Consider the following 20,635-nt stretch of genomic DNA (forward strand, 5'->3'; position numbering starts at 1 on the left):
AAGCAAGAGGTTGCACTTCCGCTGCACGTTTCTTCGGGAGTAACGCTGGCGGGTAATTTGAAGAGCTCGAAATCTCAGCAAAGTGTTGACCCAATGAATTATAAATTGCGATGGGGTCCATGTATCATACGCGACAGTGAGCCCAGAGACCGGGGAGAAACTAGGCGCGCCTGATAACCGTTGAATCCGACTCCAAACTTCCGAGGAGGGAGTGAAGGTGTTAAATGAGCTAGTAAAGAATTTCCAGCTTGCCTTCTTTTATCGCGGATGACGCGACGGCATCGCGCACGGAACTGCTTATAACGAATACAGTTGGCCAAAGTAGGATGGTGTCTGAAAACGCGAAGAACACGTCGCCGCTCACGTATTGCGTCACGGCATGCCTCGTTCCACCAAGGAACTGGGGGGCGCCGGGTCAATTCGGAGGTACGTGGTATTGAACGTTCCGCAGCTGAGCTGTAAGAATAACGTCTGTAATATGTGTGACCTCATCGTCGAAGCTAGGAAAGTGACGGTCATCGAATGTCGCTAGAGACGAAAAAAGTGTCCAATCGGCTTGGGCAAACTTCCAGCGTCGCGGGCGCATATATGGCAGTTGAGGCTGCAGTCTAAGGACACATGGAAAGTGGTCACTCGAGTGTGTATCATCAAGGGCGAACCATTCGAAGCGCCGGGCTAGCGGAACAGTACCGACCGAAAGGTCTAAATGAGAGAAATTTGTCGTGGAGGCAGACAAAAATGTAGGGTCCCCAGTGTTGAGGCAAATTAGATACGCTTGGTGGAAGACGTCTAGGAATAGTGAGCCACGCAGACAAGGATGTGGAGATCCCCAAAGCGGGTGGTGGGCAAATAGGGGGGTGGAAGCTGACCAAGAAGAAGATGAAGGAGATCAGCTCGTGCCATTGATGTGGACGATGGAATGTATACAGTACAAAGAGAAAAGGTATATCCAGAAAGGGAAAGACGTACAGCGACAGCTTGGAAGGAAGTGTTTAAGGTGATTGGGTGATAATGGAGAGTATCATGGAGAAGAATCATGAGTCCTCCATGTGCTGGAGTGCCTTCAACAGAGGGGAGATCAAATCGGACGGACTGAAAATGGGAGAGAACAAAGCGGTCATGGGGACGCAGCTTTGTTTCCTGAAGACAGAAGATGACCGGCGAGTAGGATCGTAAGAGGATCGACAATTCATCCCGATTGGCTCGAATGCCGCGGATATTCCAGTGGATAATGGACATAGGGTGAACAGAAAATGGAGGAATGTGACCAAAGTTGCCGTCAACTCAACGACTGCTCAGAGCTTGCGACCGACAGCATGGAATGGCATTCAGCCGAAGGCAGAAGATCCTGACCCATAGGTTGTTCAGGAGCAGCTCCTGCCACCAGCGATCGGCCGGTTGATCGGGTGCCAGCAGTGCGCCTCGGCGACACAGAAGACGGCCGAGGGCGATTTCCGCCAGGTGGTGCTGTAGATGAGACACGCCTTGGCGGAGGAGAAGATGAACTGGGTTTCTTATTAGCCTTCTTTGGAACATTATGTTTAGATTAAGGAGAAACCGATGGTTGTGAAGTTGGGGTACGTAAAAAATCTACATGAGTATGCTCTTTTTTCGAAGTGTTGGTGTCTGACTTTTGGGCTCGACATTTAGCAGAACCCGATGAAGGGTGAGCCATAGAGTGGGCAGGCGAAAGTGGGGAGGTTGAACGGGCGATCTTTGCGCTGGCCGATCTGACGACCATGGCACTAAAGGTGAGGTCACAAGTCTGCGTGGCCGCCTCCGTTGTTGGCCGAGGAGAGGCAAGGACAGTGCTGTATTTTCCTGTCTGAGGCACGGTAGGCTGTCGACTGGCGAATAATTTTCGAGCAGCAAAGGTCGACACCTTTTCCTTCACTCTGATTTCCTGAATGAGCTTTCTCGTCTTTAAAAATGGGACAATCTCGAGAGGAAGCAGCGTGGTCACCCATACAGTTGATGCAACGAGGGGATGGAGGTGGACAAGCACCCTCATGGGCATCCTTGCCACACTTAACACATTTGGCCGGATTGGAACAGGACTGGCTGGTATGATTGAACCGCTGACACCGATAGCAACGCGTAGGGTTTGGGATGTAAGGGCGAATGGAAATAATCTCATAGCCTGCTTTGATTTTCGATGGGAGTTGAACTTTGTCAAATGTCAAGAAGACAGTGCGGGTTGGAATGATGTTCGTGTCAACCCTTTTCGTAACTCTATGAACAGCCGTTACGCCCTGGTCGGACAGGTAGTGCTGAATTTCCTCGTCAGACAATCCGTCAAGGGACCGTGTATAAACGACCCCCACATGATGAATTTAAAGTACGGTGCGGTTCCACCCGGACAGGGAAGGTGTGTAGCAGTGAAGAATGCAGCAATTTTTGTGCAGGGCACTGACTGTTTTTAACAACAAGGTGCCATTTCGTAATCTGGAACAAGACTTTACAGGACATGCAATTGCGTCGACACCTTTCTGAATAATGAAAGGGTTGACCGTGGAGAAGTCGTGACCTTCGTCAGACCAAGAAACAACAAGGAACTGTGGCAACGATGGAAGGACTGTGTGTCTGAGACTCATTGAACTTACGCTTGTGAGCAGACATAGTAGAAGAAGAGGAAACCATTGCGAAAGTATCCCCCATGATTACCGGCGTCTCCGATGGCGCGCTCCTTCCTTGTGGGGGCCCTCTCTGAGGGCACTCCCGCCTTAGGTGATTGTTCACACCTCAGGTCACACCTCCCGAGAAACGGATGGAGGGACCAATCGGCACTTTCGGAAGGTATCAGCTCGGGTAATGACCCCTCCCTGGGCCTGGCCTTTACCAGGGGGTACGTACGTGTCCTACCTGTCTACCAGGGGCGGGGAATTACGCGTTACCCCGTCACCGGCTACGCATGGAAATGCGTGGGTCGGCCTTCAGACATGGACAGGGAGGAAAAAAGAGACAGGGAAAGGAAAGAAGAGAGGTCTCAAACGCCGCAGCGGAGAAAAGGGCAAAGAGAAGAGGTAAGGAAAAGAGAAGGACAGAGAAGGACGAAGACTTGCAAGCGGAGAAATCAAAGAATGTGTTACAGTTCCGAACGTCTGTCTTCGGACGTAGGCACAAAACATACTTCCAGAGGGGGAGAAAGGGAAGGAAAGTAGCGGAGGTGAGGAGGGGAGGCGAAGACTGGATGGGGAAGGATGCGGAAAGGGAAGGTATGCAGCCCAGAAAGGAAGGAAGGCCACATTAGCTTGGGGTCCCGTGCTCGCTACGCACGTATCCACAAAAGAGTTGTGGACCCCCTGGGGGGTTCTCTTCGTTGTTTCCTGCTCTGGCATTTCAGTGACAAAATCATACCCTCGATTATGTAGGCATCCCAGCTCATCAGAAAATATTTTGGGAATCCCTTCCTCTCCTGCCCTTTTCTTCGCCTGGTTCAACGTCTTCCTTACTTCCAAGCGAGCATCATCCGGAGCTCCACAATGATGCTCGAGTGAAAAAGCGCAGCCGAATTCTTGGTTTTAAGCATTCCTCGGCAGTGGTTTGTTTCCTGGCTTGAACAGCGCCACGTCACAGACCCATCTTCTTTCGCTCTTTTCACTATGTAAGAATAACCTTCATAGCAGCAATGTGGCTTACAGTGAATGGTCGTTGAAATTTCCATATCCAAACTATTGTGACAAATACATTAGTCGTACAATATCATCTCTACGACAGCTGGAGCGGTACTAAGGTTCTTTGTCCAGACAGTCGGCTACTATTGTAGATGTGTTCCATCGGGGTGCAGTTGGTCGTGTCTAGGGAGTAGTTAGAGTAATTACGAAGGCCTGGGCGCAGGTAAGGGGTGACGCAAAGGGACCAGATATTGGGATTTCATAGATTCCTGGTTGGCCGCAAATTTCACTAGGCGCAGTTTTCATGAGTAAAGAGGCAGCAAAACGGTTATTCACGTTGGTGTGAATGTATGGCGATATACCGTCAGGCCTCAGGAAAAACAACATCCACCCAATACCGAATGTTGGAAGAGCTTAGTAGTACGGGAATTATCGCTCAATCAACTTTACAGCTCATTCATCCAAGACACTGACAATAATAATACACCGAAAAATGAAAAAATTCAGGATATTTTAGATAACGGAACAGTTTGCTTTTAGGGAAGGCACCAATGAAACACTTCTTACATTACGGATGACAATGGAAACAATAGTGAAGAAAAATTAAGACACGCTCATAGGATTTGTCGACCTGAAAATTCGTTCGGCAATGTAAAACAGTGCGAGATGTTCGAAATTCAGAGAAAAATAGGAGTAAGTTGTAGGGAAATACGGATAATATACAATATGCACAAGAGCCGAGCGGGAACAGTAAGAGAGGACGACCAAAAACGAAGTGCACGGATTAAAAAAAGAGTATGACAGGCATGTTGTCTTTCGCCCCTACTGTTTAATCTATACATCGAAGAAGCAATGACGGATATGAAAGAAAGATTCAACATTGAAATCAAAATTCAGGGTAAAAGGATATAAATGATAAGATTTACTGATGACATTGATATCCTGTGTGAAAATAAAGAATTACAGGATCTGGTCACTATAATGGACAGTTTAATGAGTACAAAAAGTAAATCGGAGGACCACCAAAGTAATGAGAAGTAGCAGAAATGAGAACAGCGAGTAACGAAACATCTAAACTCGTGATCACGATGAAGATGAAGTTAAGGAATCTGTTATCTAGGCAGCAAAATAACCCATGACGGACGGAGCAAAGAGAAATAAAAAGGACGCTATCATTGGCAAAAATGGTGTTCCTGGTCGAGAGGTCTATTGGTATCAAACAAAGACCTTAATTTGAGGAAGAAATTTTTGAGAATGTACGTTTAGAACAAAGAATCGTATGGTAGTGGAACATGAACTGTGGGAAAACCAGAAAAGATTATAATCGTTTTTATCAAAACTAGACATGGTTGTCCTATTGGGATTTCCACGATCGTTCTTTGAATAAAAATATGGAATTTTAGGCTCTGATCGCTATTTTTTATTTTCAATAACCGGTTTCAGGCTAGCTGCCCATCTTCAGATCATATATTTCAGTTATAGAGTAACCTGTTAATACGGAACTATTGCTTCCCTGTTATGACAGCGATCAGAGTCTGAAACGCCATATTTTTACTCGAAGCATTTGACATGCGGTTTTACGGAAGATGAGGTAAAGAATGAAGAGCTTCTCGGCAAAATCGGCGAGGAAACTAATATATGGAAAACACTGGCATGGAGACACAGAACGACAAGACATCTGTTATGACATCAGCGAATAACTTCCGTGGTAGTAGAGGGAGCTGTAGACGGTAAAAACCGTAAAAGAAAAGAGTGATTGGAATACACCCAGCAAATAACTGAGGACGTATGCTGCAAGTGTTACTCTTAGATGAAGAGGTTGGCACAGGAGAGGAATTAGTGGTCGGCCGCATCAAACCAGTCAGAAGACTCATGGCAAAAAGGAAAAAAAAGACAGAAAAGAGGCCAGTGGATGTCAAATGATTATGAATAGTTTCATGGCTTTTTAATCCAGTGGCAATATATAGGGAAGTTTTATTATATTTACGGAGTTATGGAATACAAACGTGTCTCAGTTTCCTCACCCGGTGAAGGAAGGGGCTACCAAAACACGCGTTTAAAAATATATCAGAGTTGCATTTCGGGATCTTTAATTTTAACAGCGGGACGAGTTAAGGGGTGAACAACAGATTAGACCGGAGTTCGTCCTTTCGCAACTTAATATAGACTTAAGAAGCAGTAGTATCCATGAAATCAAGAGCTTCTTCATAACGTGAAAAAAACTGTGAGGTGTGCAAGAAGTATAACACGAATAATTGGACTCATATTTTTCGGCCAAAGTCTAACTTCTGAATTGTATGTAGACAATATACTGCAAACATTTAGTAAATAACTAACAAGTAACGAAAGGGACCTATAGCTATTTCATGCAGGTTAATGTAAGAGTTCACTTTGCCAATGCTTCTACGACAGTATTAAGAGTTTTTAGGACAGGTCAGCTACAGTACTGATGTCGAGCAACTGAATGCGGATTCGTCAGTCGACGCACTATCATTTTATATTAACGTTGCAGTTTTGATGTGTGTACAGCTCAGTGAACAGACGCTAGTGGCATACCCATCTGGAAGGTAAAATAATCACTCCTAACCCATCTAACCTATCTTCGGTTTATCTCCCCATAGCAGCTTGAGCAGCTGGCCTCGCCAAAAGTGGAGACACGTACATTAGCGCCCGCGTGAGATCAATAACAAAGAAAGACGTCACAAATTCAGAAACCGCTGAAATTTTGATCCGCGCCTTCATACATAAAACTCCCTCCTTCTCGTTATGGGAAACCTCTAAGGAACGAAGGCATTATGTGCTCTCTGTGTCCCAGCGAGCAGAGCTTTGCTCCCTTCTGAGCAGTTGGCAGGGGACCTATTTTTTTGAGGTGGGAAGCTTGCGAGTACCAGTCACTCCGAGGTCATAAAACTCGGAGACGCAGCCGTCTCAGCCCCGTTCTTAGGACATCAGCGGCTATAGCTATAGCGGTTATCGCGTTCGGCTCCAGACATATGCCGCCTGTAGCCTCGTTACGGTTTTGCTGTTCGCGCCTTGGGACAGAGATGCGTAATGACGTGGCGCGAGCAACTGTTTCTAGCTGGAGCGATGTAGCAGCTAGCTACACGCCCTTAACTGCAACATGCAGAGCTTGAACTTAGCTTTTACATTAACAGCATTCCGTAACCCCTATTTGTTTACTAATGTCTGTTCCCTTTTAAGTGTGCATGTTTTGGCCTGCAGTATATTCTTGGCTGCGACTGTATCTTTTTGAAGGCTGTTCTCGAGATATGAATGTTCTTTGTCGTTATACACGAATATTTCTATGATAACGGTTCTTCATTGTGAGTTCTACCACCTTTCCATCACCTCAGCTCTTAGTGAATTTCGAACACCCTGCAAGTAGTGACGAGTTCGATTGCCTTACGCAGTCTACAGACCAGAAAACATAAGTTTCCCACGAACACGACACATGGTGGGGGCACTTTCCTCCTCTCACTTCCACGTAGTCACTATCAAGCTGTGAGCACGAGCAAGCCTACTTTGAAGACTTGCTTGCACGATTTCCTGATACGCTGCCAGTCAAATATTCTGTGATATAATTTGTCGATCACTTTTCTGTCACTTGAATTTTGTACTAGTACCTAAACCTGATGGTAATACGATCCAGGCCCCTTTTGATCCTATATAATGACGTTCGGAGGCTTTTATTGCAACAAATTTGTTCTTCATAAAACACTCAATATTAGAGCTCATGAGCATTTACTGTAATCCTACTGAAATGTGCGTAATCTGCATTATAATATTCGTTTCAGTTACACGTATCCGTATTTATGTCACAGTTTTTACGAATGTTTGTGTAAAATTCGTGTCAGATTACAGGAAGGTCGCGAGTTCAATGCGGAACATTTAACTACATACGTATTTGGTGCAGCATAATATTCGCTCAGTGGCAAGACACACTGTTACGGTGCAGTCATTGCGATTTTCGAGTGGCGTTCAACAAGTAAACTCCTCCCGCACAGGCCATGAAGGCCCAAAGGGACCGACCGGCCGCCACGCCATCCTCAGTCCACAGGAGTCACTGGATGCGGATATGGAGGGTCATGTGGTCAGCACACCGCTCTCCCGGCCGTATGTCAGTTTCGGAGACCGGAGCCGCTACTTCTCAATCAAGTAGCTCCTGAGTTTGCCTCACACAGGCTCAGTGCATCACGCTTGCCAACAGCGCTCGGCAGACTGGATGGTCACCCAGCCAAGTGCTTGCCCAGCCCGACAGCGCTTAACTTCGGTGATCTGACGGGAACCGGTGTTACCATGCGGCAAGGCTGTTGGCCAAAATACTCAACAAGTAAGGCAACATTCTTTTCTGAAAACAGGTTGGTTTTATTCAGAACTCCAGTATATCATAGTACTCCCCACTCTTTTGGCTACGAAACCCTATTTTTCAACATAATCTCTGTTCAACGAAACCAGCCTTACACCATCATCCACGTACTGCTTCTAGCGGAGTGCACCCTTCATTGGGCCAAACAGGTGGAAGTCGGACATTGAGAGATCCGTGTTGTAGGGTGAATGAGGAATAGCAGCCCGATGAAGGTTTGTGAGCGCCTATCGGGTGCGCAGACTAGTCAGACCTTGCGTTGTTATGGAGACGAGCAGCCCACCTGCATTTTTGTGGCGACGAACGCGCGAAGTCGTTTCTTCTATTTCCTGAGGGTAACACAGTACACTTCAGTTTCTTAATTGCAGTGTCCCAGAATGCCGTCGCTATAACTGTAGCGGCTGAGGTTGCGGCTTTGAAGTTTTTCATCGGAAAGGTGGTATGGCGCCACTCCATGGACTGCTTTTTTGTTTCTATTTCGAAGTGATGAACCACGTTTCATCGCCTATGGCGATGTTCGACAAAAATTTGTCATGATCAGCCTTATAGCGTGCAAGCAGTTTCGCGCAGACGGTCTGACGTTGCTTTTTACGGCCTTCTGTTGCGCGGTGATGAATCCAGCGGGCTCACAACTTCGAGTACGCTAACTTATGGACGAGTGTGTCAGCGCTACCAACAGATACTGCTATTTGTGCAACGAGCTGTCTGTGATCCGTCGATCACATCGAATGAATGTGCCCACACGTTGAACACTGCAGGAGTGATAGCTGTGTGAGGCCGGCCGGCACCCGGAAGATCGGACAGGTTTTCTCGACCATGTCGCGATAACAGAGGCCTCGCACAACGACTCACCGTGCTTTTGTTCACTGCCAGGTCTCGGTAAACATTCTTTAGGCGCCTACAAATATCGACGATGCTCTGGTTTTCCGCCAAAAACAAACTACACTGCTGGCCACCGTAAATGCAACACCAAGAAAGACAAGAGGTAGCACAACAAAATTTATTTTGTAGATAACATGTTGACCAAGTATCAAATGATTACGTTTACAGACGTCTGTGACATGTGGTTCCTGCCAGAATCAGTAGCCAGAGTAGCCGCCATTGTTGGAGATCACCGCTGCCACACGTCTCGGCATTGAGTCAAAGAGACGTTGGATGTGTTCCTGGGGTACAGCAGCCCAAGCAGCTTCCACACGTTGCCAAAGATCATCTGGTGTTGCAGCTGGGGATGTAATCTGGGTCACTCGTTGAGCAACCATGGACCACATGTTTTCTATCGGCGAAAGATCCGGAGAGCGAGCCGGCCAGGGAAGCAATTCAATCTGGTTATTGACGAAGAACCTTTGGACAATGCGTGCCACGTGTGGTCGCGCATTAACCTGTTGAAATACTCCTGTGGCCGAGCCCTGAAGGTAAGGAAGGACAACTGGCTCCAGCACCTCGGATATGTAGCGCCGGCTATTTAAAGTACCGGCAATGCGTACTAGAGGCGTGCGAGAGTAATATCCAATACCGCCCCATACCACAATACCCGGTGCAAGACCAGTGTGGCGGTGCATAATGCAGCTGTCCAGCATCCTCTCTCCACGGTGTCTCCACACTCGAATCTGACTATCGTGGTGCTGCAGACAGAAGCGTGCCTCGTCAGTAAAGACAACGTCATTCCATTCTGCCGTCCACATCCGTCTGTCATCACACCATTGGCGACGGAGACGTCTGTGGTTCTGCGTCAATGGTAGACGAAGCAATGGACGTCTTGCGGACAGACCACTCTGCTGTAAACGGCATCGAATGGTACGCGCAGACACTGGATGATGCGTTACAGACGCAATGTGCTGTGCTATGGTTCGGGATGTCACTGAGCGATCCGTCACTGCCATGCGCACAATTTGCCTATCAGCACGTGCAGTGGTGCACCGAGGTGAATGCGATCGACCACGTCGGTCCGTCGTACCCTCCTGCATCCAACGGTCACGTATCCGCATTACAGTTGTTTGGTTTCGTCCAACACGACTAGCGATTTCTCTGTATGATAATCCAAAATCTCGGTAAGCCACTATCCTTCCTCTGTCGAACTCGGATACTTGATCAAAAGATGTTCGCTGTTGTCTACGAGGCATAACTGATCGTCTTGTGAAACAACCACAAGGTAAACACACGTGCCGAACGTACACTCGTCGAAATCGCCAAGCCTTAAATGACGCTATGAGGTGGCGCCACAGGCGCGCGTGATGTGCGTCTGCGCTGAAATTATAATCAGTTGCATATCTCATCGCTGCGAACTAATGGTGTAAATTTCACTCGATTCGGATGCTTCCTTCAGGGTGTTGCATTTACGGTGGCCAGCAGTGTATATGAACGCTACGTATAGTGCCCCACCTGTCGGAACTTAATGAAACAATAGTGGCTGAAGCGAAAATATTCCACGATGTCCCACAACAAATTCTGCATTTTTCAACCGAAATCAGCCGATAAAAAAACTGTATCTCATTACATACTGAACGTCCCTCGTATTTGCTGGGTTCCATGTACTGTACAATCTGCATGATAGCCTATACTGCGCACATATTGACAGCTGAGCCTCAACAGAAATGTGACGTATTAAGCATACATACTCTTTTTTACTGTATGATTACACGATTGGCGAACCATCGCTGGAAGCAGTCATGCCCAGAAAATATCAGAGTATGCGCACGGAACCATTTATACTGAAACGAGCAAGCAAAGCTAATTGTTGGGGAGGTTGATACCGCAAGAAGAGCGGTACAACTAGGGAGGTTTCTTGGAAAAACCTCATTCGAGCGATACGAAAGTATCTTGAGTCTTTGATCGTCATCACAAAGGATTTATGGACGAAAAAAGGAGCCAAAGAATAGCCGCGCTTTTCATCACAGATTCGTTTAGCGAATGCCAAAGCGTCACGGAGATATTCAGACAACTCCTAGCGGCAGGCGCTGCAAAACAAGCGCTGTGCGTCATGGCGTAGTTTAAAATGCAGAGAGCATACGTACCTAGACAGGGTGGTCAAAATCTTTCACCTACTACAAAAATATTTGTTAGGAATTATGTCAGTTACAGCTATGCAGTTTGTTGCAAATGATAACTTCATCGTGAAGTTTTTATAGATATCTTCTACAACTGCTCTGGCAGCATCTCGTTTCTTTTCTCTGTCTTTTGTACCATGGGTAATGTTTCAACAAAATGGTGTACCGCCACACTGGGGATTTTTTGTTCACCAGTTCTTGGATGAAAACATTCTGGACAGATGGATCGGTAAAGACAGTCCAGAACCAAGGCAACCATGATCACTAGACAAACTCTTCTTGAGTTTTTTGCTGTGTTACGGTGAGGGTGAAGCGTTCAGTCCACCAGACCCTGAAGCGTGGACTAATAAGAGGTGTAGTGGAGACGGTGACTGGAGAGGTGCTGGAAGAGACTTGGAGCGCAATTGAGTATCGGCTAGGCGTTCTACGACCAACAAACGCAGCACGTGTGAAAGTGCACCCATAAAAAACGGTGTAACTTAACGTATACTATTTGCAACAAACGGCATAGCTTTATGTAGCGCAAAAATGCTCACCAAGTATTGCTCGCTCCTAACAATGTGTCGCAAAAAAGCAATGCTGATATAATTAAAGAGGTTTTATCGCTCACTCAGAATTACAAATAATCTTTCTTCTCGCGCAGCAATCTCTACTGGAACAGTATAGGGCGTAGAGTGACAGTGGTACACTTAAGTGCCCTCTTCCACATAGCATAATGTGTCTCGCCGGAATATAGATGTTAAAGTCTCACGGAAGTGGAGCAGAGTTTCCGCTAGTCAATGACAGCGGCTGTGGAGCCGGTTTGCTGCGTGGCTACCCACAAGCCAGGGCTAAGCAGTGCAGCTACGGCGTGGCCAGCGCACTCTACAATGGCCGCTGCAGCTGCAGCTGGGATGTCGGCATGCCGGAGTGCGCTCCGCCTCCAAGGACGAACCGCGCGGATAACGCTCAACAGACGACTTCTGGCCGGCGGCCAACGCTGTCAACGGCCCGTAACGCACCGTACCACCGCATCCCTCGCAGTGCATCTATCAATAGGCTGCCTTGCTTCGATCTACTACTACTACTGCTACTACTACTGTTTTCTTCTTACGCAGCCTGACCACTCCACTCTAGGTGAATGACCGCTTTCTCGGCTCTCCTCTCCGTCGGTAATGACCTAGACGTCGACGAGACGTGATATTCTAAACTCTTTCTTCCTTTCTTCTTTCCTCCCTCCATCCCTACTGAGATCAATTAACATGGCATGTTCAATCAAATATACCTCTACACATTTCAAATGGGGACGCTTACAGTAAATTGTTGACGGAACGGGAAAGTTGTCAGTGCACTGCATCACGGCCGTAAGCCCGTCTTAAGTCGTCCTCTCACAAGATGAGACAGCTAACGGTGACGTGTACGAGTTTGGGACATCCGATCTCACAGAGGGGGTAGGGGGCGGGGGGAGGAGGGGGAGAAGGACATCATTATGTTTCTTACGATAAATCACACGCATATAATAGCTGCGTTAACCCTGTTAGTGATTCTCGAAGAAGAGCGTAGAGAACCGCGAAGATTATGGACTCGGCGATGGCTTGAACAACGAATTTCTGATACTCATGGTGGGCACACATCACGAACCAATGTGTAAAATCAGCTTCCAGTCATCGCGAGTGGGTCAATGACTTAAGTAGACAGTTAACTAGGCGCGTGTATTGCTCTAAAAGGACGACTGTGCTGAAAACTACGCGTAAAGAGGGGACAGTGTTATCTAACAATATAAGACATCCAGTCCTCGCTCTTGTTTCAGTGATGGCTTTTGTTTCTTAATATTTATTATTATTATTAATTATTATTATCACCTCCACACATTTTTGCCTCCAGCACAGTGATTAACTTGCTTGTTACATGTTTATACATTTTTTCTTGTTTCCTCCATTTTCTCTTCCCAAACCTTTTCATTCTTTGGCTGTGTTCCCGTTTCCTTTGCTCTGTCCATATTTTGCATGTTTTCTTCCTTACTTTTACTTTAGATTTCGTGTTCATAATTTTGTTTCCGATTTTGCATCATTTCAATGCTAATCCCAACTTGTTTTAGGTCTTCTATTTCTTGAAACCAATTGGTTTTTTGATTGAAATATTTCCTTTTTTTAAAAAAGTGATCAGTCTTCTGAATGGTTTGATGCGGCCCGCCACGAATTCCTCTCATGTGCCAGCTTCTTCATCTCCGAGTAGCACTTGCAACCGTCGTCCTCAATTATTTGGTGGATGTATTCGAATCTCTGTCTTCCTACAGTCTTTGCCTTCTATAACTACTCCTAGTAACATGGAAGTCGTTCTCTGGTGTCGTAACAGATGTCCTATCATCCTGTCCCTTCTCCTTGTCAGTATTTTCCACGTATTCCTTTCCCCTTCGATTCTGCGCAGAACCCTTATCATTCCATCTAATTTTCAATATTCATCTATAGCACTATATTTCAAATGCTTCGATTCTCTTCTGTTCCGGCCTCCCCACAGTCTATGTTCCACTACCATACAATGCTGTGCTCCAAACGTACAATCCCAGAAATTTCGTTCCCAAATTAAGGCCAACGTTTTTTACTAGTAGACTTCTCTTGGCCAGCGATGCCCTTTTTTCCACTGATAGTCTGCTTCTGATGTCCTCCTTGCTCGTTCCGTCATAGGTTATTCTGCTGCCTACGTAGCATAATCCCTGAACTTAATCTATTTCATGGCCATCAATCCTGATGTTAGATTTCTCGCTGTTCTCATATCTGCTACTTCTCGTTTCTTTCGTCTTTCTTCGATTTACTCTCAATCCGTGTTCTGTACTTATTAGACTGTTCATTCCATTCAGCAGATCATGTAATTCTTCCTCACTCTCACTCAATCTGGCACTGTCATCAGTGAATCTTGATATCCTTTCATCCTGAATTTTAGAAACCTTCTTCCCGAATCTTTTACCAATGGACAGATCATTACGACACTTTTTCAACCACAAGCCACATGTCCTGTAGATACACATTATATGTCTTTAAGGCAGTGGTTTCCATCCTTTAGGGGCAGATTGCCACCCCAAGGACAAAAGAGTGCCCTGAATGTCTGTCGGCTCCTCCGCCGTCTTTGACAAGGACGTTGGCAGAATTAGGGTGCTTCTTATGCCAAAAGTCTTCAGCCGCCAATGCTGATTATTAATCAAAATTTAAGCGGTGGTGGGTTTCGAATCCGGGACCGAGGATGTATGTGTCCACAGAATGTTAATCGGCTTTTTCTGAACAAGCTTATGAACCTGTGTGTGTGTGTGTGTGTGTGTGTGTGTGTGTGTGTGTGTGTGTGTGTGTGTGTGTGAGTGAGCTTATAATTCTTTGATCGATCTTTTTATCTATACACCATCTCTGTGTATTGCTCCAAAAACTTTTCTTAGAGTGTTACGTTCTATTTTTTCTGTCTCTGGGATGCCTGATGCTCCGATTGTGGTCGTTTCTAATGCGTGGAGTGCTTCTGGTAGTACAACAGTAGCGTAGTGCCTGAGTTTAGCCTGTTTTGCAATATTGCTTTTACGGTAGTACGTCCATGCCAGTTTGAATGTTTTCTTAAATCCTTTTTTTTTTCGTTACTCACTGCAAAGTTTGTATGTGAATTTCATAGTATTATTCCTACTACCGCCGGCCAGAGTAGCCGTGCGGTTCTAGGCGCTACAGTCTGGAGCCGAGCGACCGCTACGGTCGCAGGTTCGAATCCTGCCTCGGGCATGGATGTGTGTGATGTCCTTAGGTTAGTTAGGTTTAATTAGTTCTAAGTCCTAGGCAACTGATGACCTCAGAAGTCGCATAGTGCTCAGAGCCATTTGAACCATTTTTCCTACTACCAGTATGAGAGATCAAATGACAAAGCTTCAAGGTATTTAGGTTTTACAATACCTAGTCAAAGAAAAATCCATAATTATGCATAAATAAGAATGTAAAATAGGTGAAAAATATTTTTAATAGTCTCAACAGTGCAAAATTCAAGTCTATTGAACGAGAAAAAAAGTATGTTATTTGACACCTAGAATATAAAAAAGTACGAAATAAAAAATATTATTAAACTCTAGCCTTCTAATTATTGTTTGATGTGTTTGTATGTACTCGATTTGCACGAGTAATGTTTTGAAACATTGAAACGATACTTCTATTCTCTTAAGTTCTCCACAGTGTGAAGAATTACCATATAAGATTAATGAAGAATATTCATCATGAATTTTGCTTCGCTTATTACTTAACACTATTATCATTGCCGGTTCCTGAATTGCTTTAGCATATTTATTCTTTTTATAAGTAGCGTATGATGTATATACAGTTCAGATGTCCAACTGTACAGTACACAACTGCCACACTACTTGCAATTTTGGTGCTGTCGTGTAAACAAAAACGAACTCCCGAGACAGTACACGAATAATTTGCCAGGAATACTGTAGTGGAAATTGCCAATTGAAAAGGAAGTCGCTCGTATAACAAGGGTTTAAGTGAACGTCTTTTCGTCGCCCCGCCAGTAACATTTCTTGATTTCGTGCTTTTGTTGATTATTGATCTGTCTTTTTATAACTTGCTTTTGCATGTGATATTTACTTAAACTTTACAATATATGACCTCTGAAGACTGTCTACACTGCCCGTAAACAATATTGTATTTCTTGAAAAAATATTTCATGAATTTACCTTAACCTGACAGATGCCATCAACGGCGTACAGCAAGTGTTTTCACAATATTTCTAAATTACAAAGAAGACAAGGGACAAGGAAAAAGGATGTTATTCTGCTACGCGACGTTCTATCCACGTCTGGTGCGAATCTACCTGTAACATACTTTTAGGCACTTTATGACGTACTTTACCAAAGTTTTTGCAATAAGCAGTAAGGGAAAGTAACCCGGCAGCGTAGCTTCTGAGACTACGAAACAAACCCGTGGTCAAAATCGGCGACGAGCACTCCTGTTAAGCTGGATGGAGTTTTAGTCCCATTTCCACGACCGTTTGGACGAATATACATACCGCTCCCCCTTAGTTTAAATAACAGTCAAGTAATATGCGCGTAAACAATTTTCGGCACGTTATTACCACTGACAGAGTTGTAACAGCCATAAAAATGTTTTCGTCCAAAGCTATAGAAGATACTTCCTTACACACGACTCTCGACAACGACAACTTCACCAAAATATAAGTATGAATTTATTGGTCAGTGAAACCTGAGAAATTTTAACTCATACGTAACCTTAATGGTGGTCTTATTTCGTAACCATCATTCTCAAGCTAAACAGAACAGAGGGGGGAGGGGCGGGGGGGGGGGAGGGGCACAATATAGTGGAAGTACGCTCCGCCACTTAACGTAAAGTAACGTTCTGCATACTGATATACAGAGTATCTCAAACCTTTTGGATCAAATTGAAATAGGTGATAGTGAGTCCACAACCGATTATGTCGATAGAGGGAACCACTGGTCTGAAATGCATGGCCGAGCGGTTCTAGGCGCTTCAGTCCGGAACCGCACTGCTGCTACGGTCGCAGGTTCGAATCCTGCCTCGGGCATGGATGTGTGTTATGTCCCTAGGTTAGTTAGGTTTAAGTAGTTCTAAGTCTAGGTGACTGATGACCTCAGATGTTAAGTCCCATAGTGGAAGTATGCATATTTATTTTGTTATGGACGTGTTGAGGTTTGAAGCACCCTGCACAACAGCAAGGTAGCTCATTGTAATTGTTCAAAGTGACGACCGCCAGTCTCAGCGCATGCATGACAATTGTGCATGGAATTATGCTGCACTCACTCTTATAGATCCCTGATCTCTGTTGCATCACAAGATAGGCAGCTTGGACCCTAGCAAAAAGGTATTAATTGTTGTCTGCCGTGGTTTCACACAGCAACGTTTTGACATACCCCCAGAGGTGCGAGATCCGGTGATTGCGCTGGCAATGGGACAGGACCTCCCATTCCACTCTAGTGTACGTGTTGTTCTGGTGCTCGCGGACGTTAAGACGGGAGTTGGCTGGTGCACGGTGGTGTTGAAACCACACATTCATGGACAACAAGGGGTACAGTAACCAAGGAGTGTGGCAGCATATCTCGCAGGAACATTGAGACTAGCGGTCTTCGCTTTGAACGAATTATGTTGTTATGCGGTGTACGCTGTTTTTCCGACCATTGGTTCCCTGTCTCAATATAATCACCTGTGGACGCACAATCACCTGTTTCAGTTTGGCCCAAAAGGTTTGAGGCGCCCTGTACAACAGACCTGATACTGGCAAAAGTTTAGCGTTTCGGCTGAGCGTGGATGGACCAACATGCTGTGAGTGACGGAAGAAGCAATGAATGGACGTGAGTATTTTGAATCTCTAATCAGAGGATGCTATGCACCGTCATGAGTCACAAATTAACCATCTCCAGTTAGGAGTGGAAAAAAAAAGATGACTGCGGTTATCGTGTAACTCAACTTGACCAGCTATGCACCGTCATGAGTCACAAATTAACCATCTCCAGTTAGGAGTGGAAAAAAAAAAAGATGACTGCGGTTATCGTGTAACTCAACTTGACCAATGCGTGTCACAGTACAATTGCGAAGTGACAGAGCAGCTAAGGACACTTCTATTTTTATGAGAGTTCTGGAAGTATAGGCGTGATCATGGATGTGGCTTACAGATCTGATGATGATTATAATATTGTTCGATAAAGTTAAGAGAATATTTCAGGTATTCCGTGCTTCTCATCCCGTATCGTGTTGTGATTCATTTGACCAGAGAAAGTACCAACAGCGAAATGAACAAATGTAGCGACTGCAATTTTAACTGTATCTGCCTGACAGTCTCTTACTTTATGCAGAAGCCTGTCGTAAGCTGGTTTCTGAGAAATAACAATTCTTGCAGATGTTGCATACAAACGCTTGCTCTTTTGCGGTATATTCTTCTAGTACTGTTCTGCTATGAAACTAATCTGCTTTCTCCAAGTAGACGGCATGCCATTTGCGATAGCCACGATTTGCAACCTAGGAGCAGTGCCAAGATGCAATGGCGTCACGCCCACTTGTTGCAGTGACGTCACTGTTTACTGTATTCCTCAGCTCAAGGCGACGAATCTTCAGCAACTATGGCTCTTACTATGGTTTTTACCAGTTCGGCGCCCAGTGAATTCTCCCGTTAGAACTAAGGCCCGCAATACATTGTCAAATATCACTGGCTAATCTTTTATGGTATACCAGCTATCACCATGCTCCAGCCTTTATAAAAGATGTAAGGACCACAGTATACGGCCAAATATTTTATAAAAAGAGTTCTATTAAAGACCTCCGACAAAGTTCTTTCACAGAGTAATACGAGTCAGAACACCCTCGTCACAGACTCGATGTTGATAATAGTCTAAGCATTGAGGAAGGTGAACGGAAGTATCTTCGAAGTCTTAGGGCCCCCAAGAGATTTCATAACTGTATCTACTACACAATTCGGTATAGTTTATACTTGAAAAAATACTCTTTGCAAATACTTCATTACAACAAAGCTTGCCACGAATTGTTCGCTCGAGTCGTTATACAACACTGGCTACCGTTATAATCAGAAACGACATGCGACTTTGCAAACTAGAGCTGGAAAGAGTGAAAAAAAAAACATCTTGCACATTCGATTGTCTCTATGCAGATTACGATCTTAAGTATTGTTTTACGTGTACGTGCCAGTGATCGAGCAATTTTAGGACTGTTGTTTCACCCTATGACAGTATATCTGCAGATTTAGTTAGAAAGTGTGCGTTTAATTTAGAAACGTCTGAGTCCCGAAATCTTTCCGAAATTATAGTTCTCGAAAAAGACCTCGTAAGGCAGTAAGTAGCCTTTGGACCTCCGCGGGCGTAACATTGTGTCCTTTGCTGACGATGACACGTTTGCAGTGAATGCACTGTCGGCGAGGCAAAGACCGAAAATGCGCATTGTTTCTCCTCAGCTGCTTAAACGTACTGCAGGGAAGCTAGCGGCACAAAATGATTACCCAAAAACACGCACACTACGAATTCGAAATTTCAAATAGGACATCACCGGTGCTGGCGTCAAGTACTCTATTCAGATCGTGACCAGTCACTTACCGTTGTCAGAGCTGCCTGGGTTTGCCGTGACGGCTCGCCGTCGTCCTCACTTATCACTAATCAACACACACACGCGTCGGCGTCGTAGAAAAGCGAATAACTGCTGGCGTCCTTACACGTAAACATTGACACGCGACGCTCGTTGCGCGTCCGCTGCCCGAGCAGCAGCCTAGGAGGCAGCGGCGGTTTTCGTTCGACTACAGTGGCTCTTCCTCGGCACAGGACACGAGGCCGTTGTCTCCCCCACTATCAGCCACTCCGTCGCACCGCGCATGCGCAGTTGCTCCGGCGTCCCCGGCGCGGATGTCCGTCGGTGTACAAACAGCACTGAGATAGCGGTATGCGTTGTTTTCACACTGCAGAGTGCAGGGAACAGGTGAAAGCATCACGTTAGTTAGATGTGCAGGTTAAGTCCTGTCTTTCCAGATTCAATGACATATCTCCACAGCAACTGCTGTAGTATTTAAACCAGCGGAAAAATGCTACTATCGAAGCATATAAATGCGAATGTTTCTGTTTAAAAGATTCTGATTGAAAAGTAGGATACCCGCTGCCGCATTCTACCCTCCTCAAAAGCTTTCAAAATGTTCCCAAAAATCTTAGCATCGAACATATTCGCGCGTTTTTTAACATGCAACTCACCTCGAACTCCCACAACCTGCCCAAGTTGTAACTCACACCCATTAGTCCATAGCTGTAAGTCGCTCATACCCATGCACTCTCAGTTGCTCTTTCTCGCTCACTCATTCAGTCCAACTCACTGTCATTCTCTCTTTGTGTCTGTCTATCATTGTCTCCTGTGTCACACAGTCCCCTTCATTCTGTCCTACTACTACAGTCTCCTTTCACTGTCTCTGTCTCCGTCTTGCTCTCCCTTGCCGGTAATATCTCATTCTGTCCTTCCTACTGCTGCCATCTCTTCCAGCTGTCACTATTCCTCGCTGCCATTGTCACATACTCTATCTCTCATTATCACTGGCTCTCAGCTTTTTCTCAATCTTTATTCCTCCCCCTCTGGCACTGCCTCCTTCACTGTTTTCCTAGTACTGTTCTGTCACTGTCAACTATGTTCCACTCTGTTTCTCTCACTCTGTCATATTCTCCTTCACTCGTTCTATAACACAACACTATCTACTCTCTTCCCGTACCTATTACTTTTCTGTCTTTTCACCACTGCCATTGTCTTCTTCTCTCTCAGCATGCGCCAAAATTTTTGGAAAATTTTTTATGGTGCTGAGGAAGGTAGAATGAGGCAGCTGGACTGCTCTTTTCAGTCACAGTCTTTTAAATAAATAGGAACATATTTGTGCTCTGACAGAAGCATTTTCCGCAGGTTCCCTTTTTTTCCCTGCTGCAGCAGTATGGGTAGCTCATGCGAAAAGAAATGTAATGGCTAGTAAAATTTGGATAGTTTACTTGCGTGAAATTGAAATAATGCAAAACTAATTTTACACCCCAGACCGGACTTTATGTGCAAAAAAAATTTGCACGTGCTTCAGTACTAAAACATGCGGTTCCCAGATGACAACGGAAACACTTT

The 20,635-nt window shown here is 45.3% G+C and overlaps 1 protein-coding gene across 4 annotated transcripts in view; it reads right to left on the minus strand.

Moving 5' to 3' along the window:
- LOC126236505 (pleckstrin homology-like domain family B member 1) overlaps window positions 1-19,281 on the minus strand; it is a 1,102,343-nt gene extending 1,083,062 nt beyond the window's left edge. For all 4 annotated transcript variants that reach the window (XM_049945868.1, XM_049945867.1, XM_049945865.1 and 1 more), the window contains exon 1: window positions 19,096-19,281. The gene's annotated coding sequence lies outside the window, so the exon portion shown is untranslated. The remainder of the gene's footprint in view (window positions 1-19,095) is intronic.
- Between the last annotated feature and the right edge of the window lie 1,354 nt (window positions 19,282-20,635).

The sequence above is a fragment of the Schistocerca nitens genome, chromosome 2, assembly GCF_023898315.1.
Source record: "Schistocerca nitens isolate TAMUIC-IGC-003100 chromosome 2, iqSchNite1.1, whole genome shotgun sequence".
Lineage (NCBI taxonomy): Eukaryota > Metazoa > Arthropoda > Insecta > Orthoptera > Acrididae > Schistocerca > Schistocerca nitens.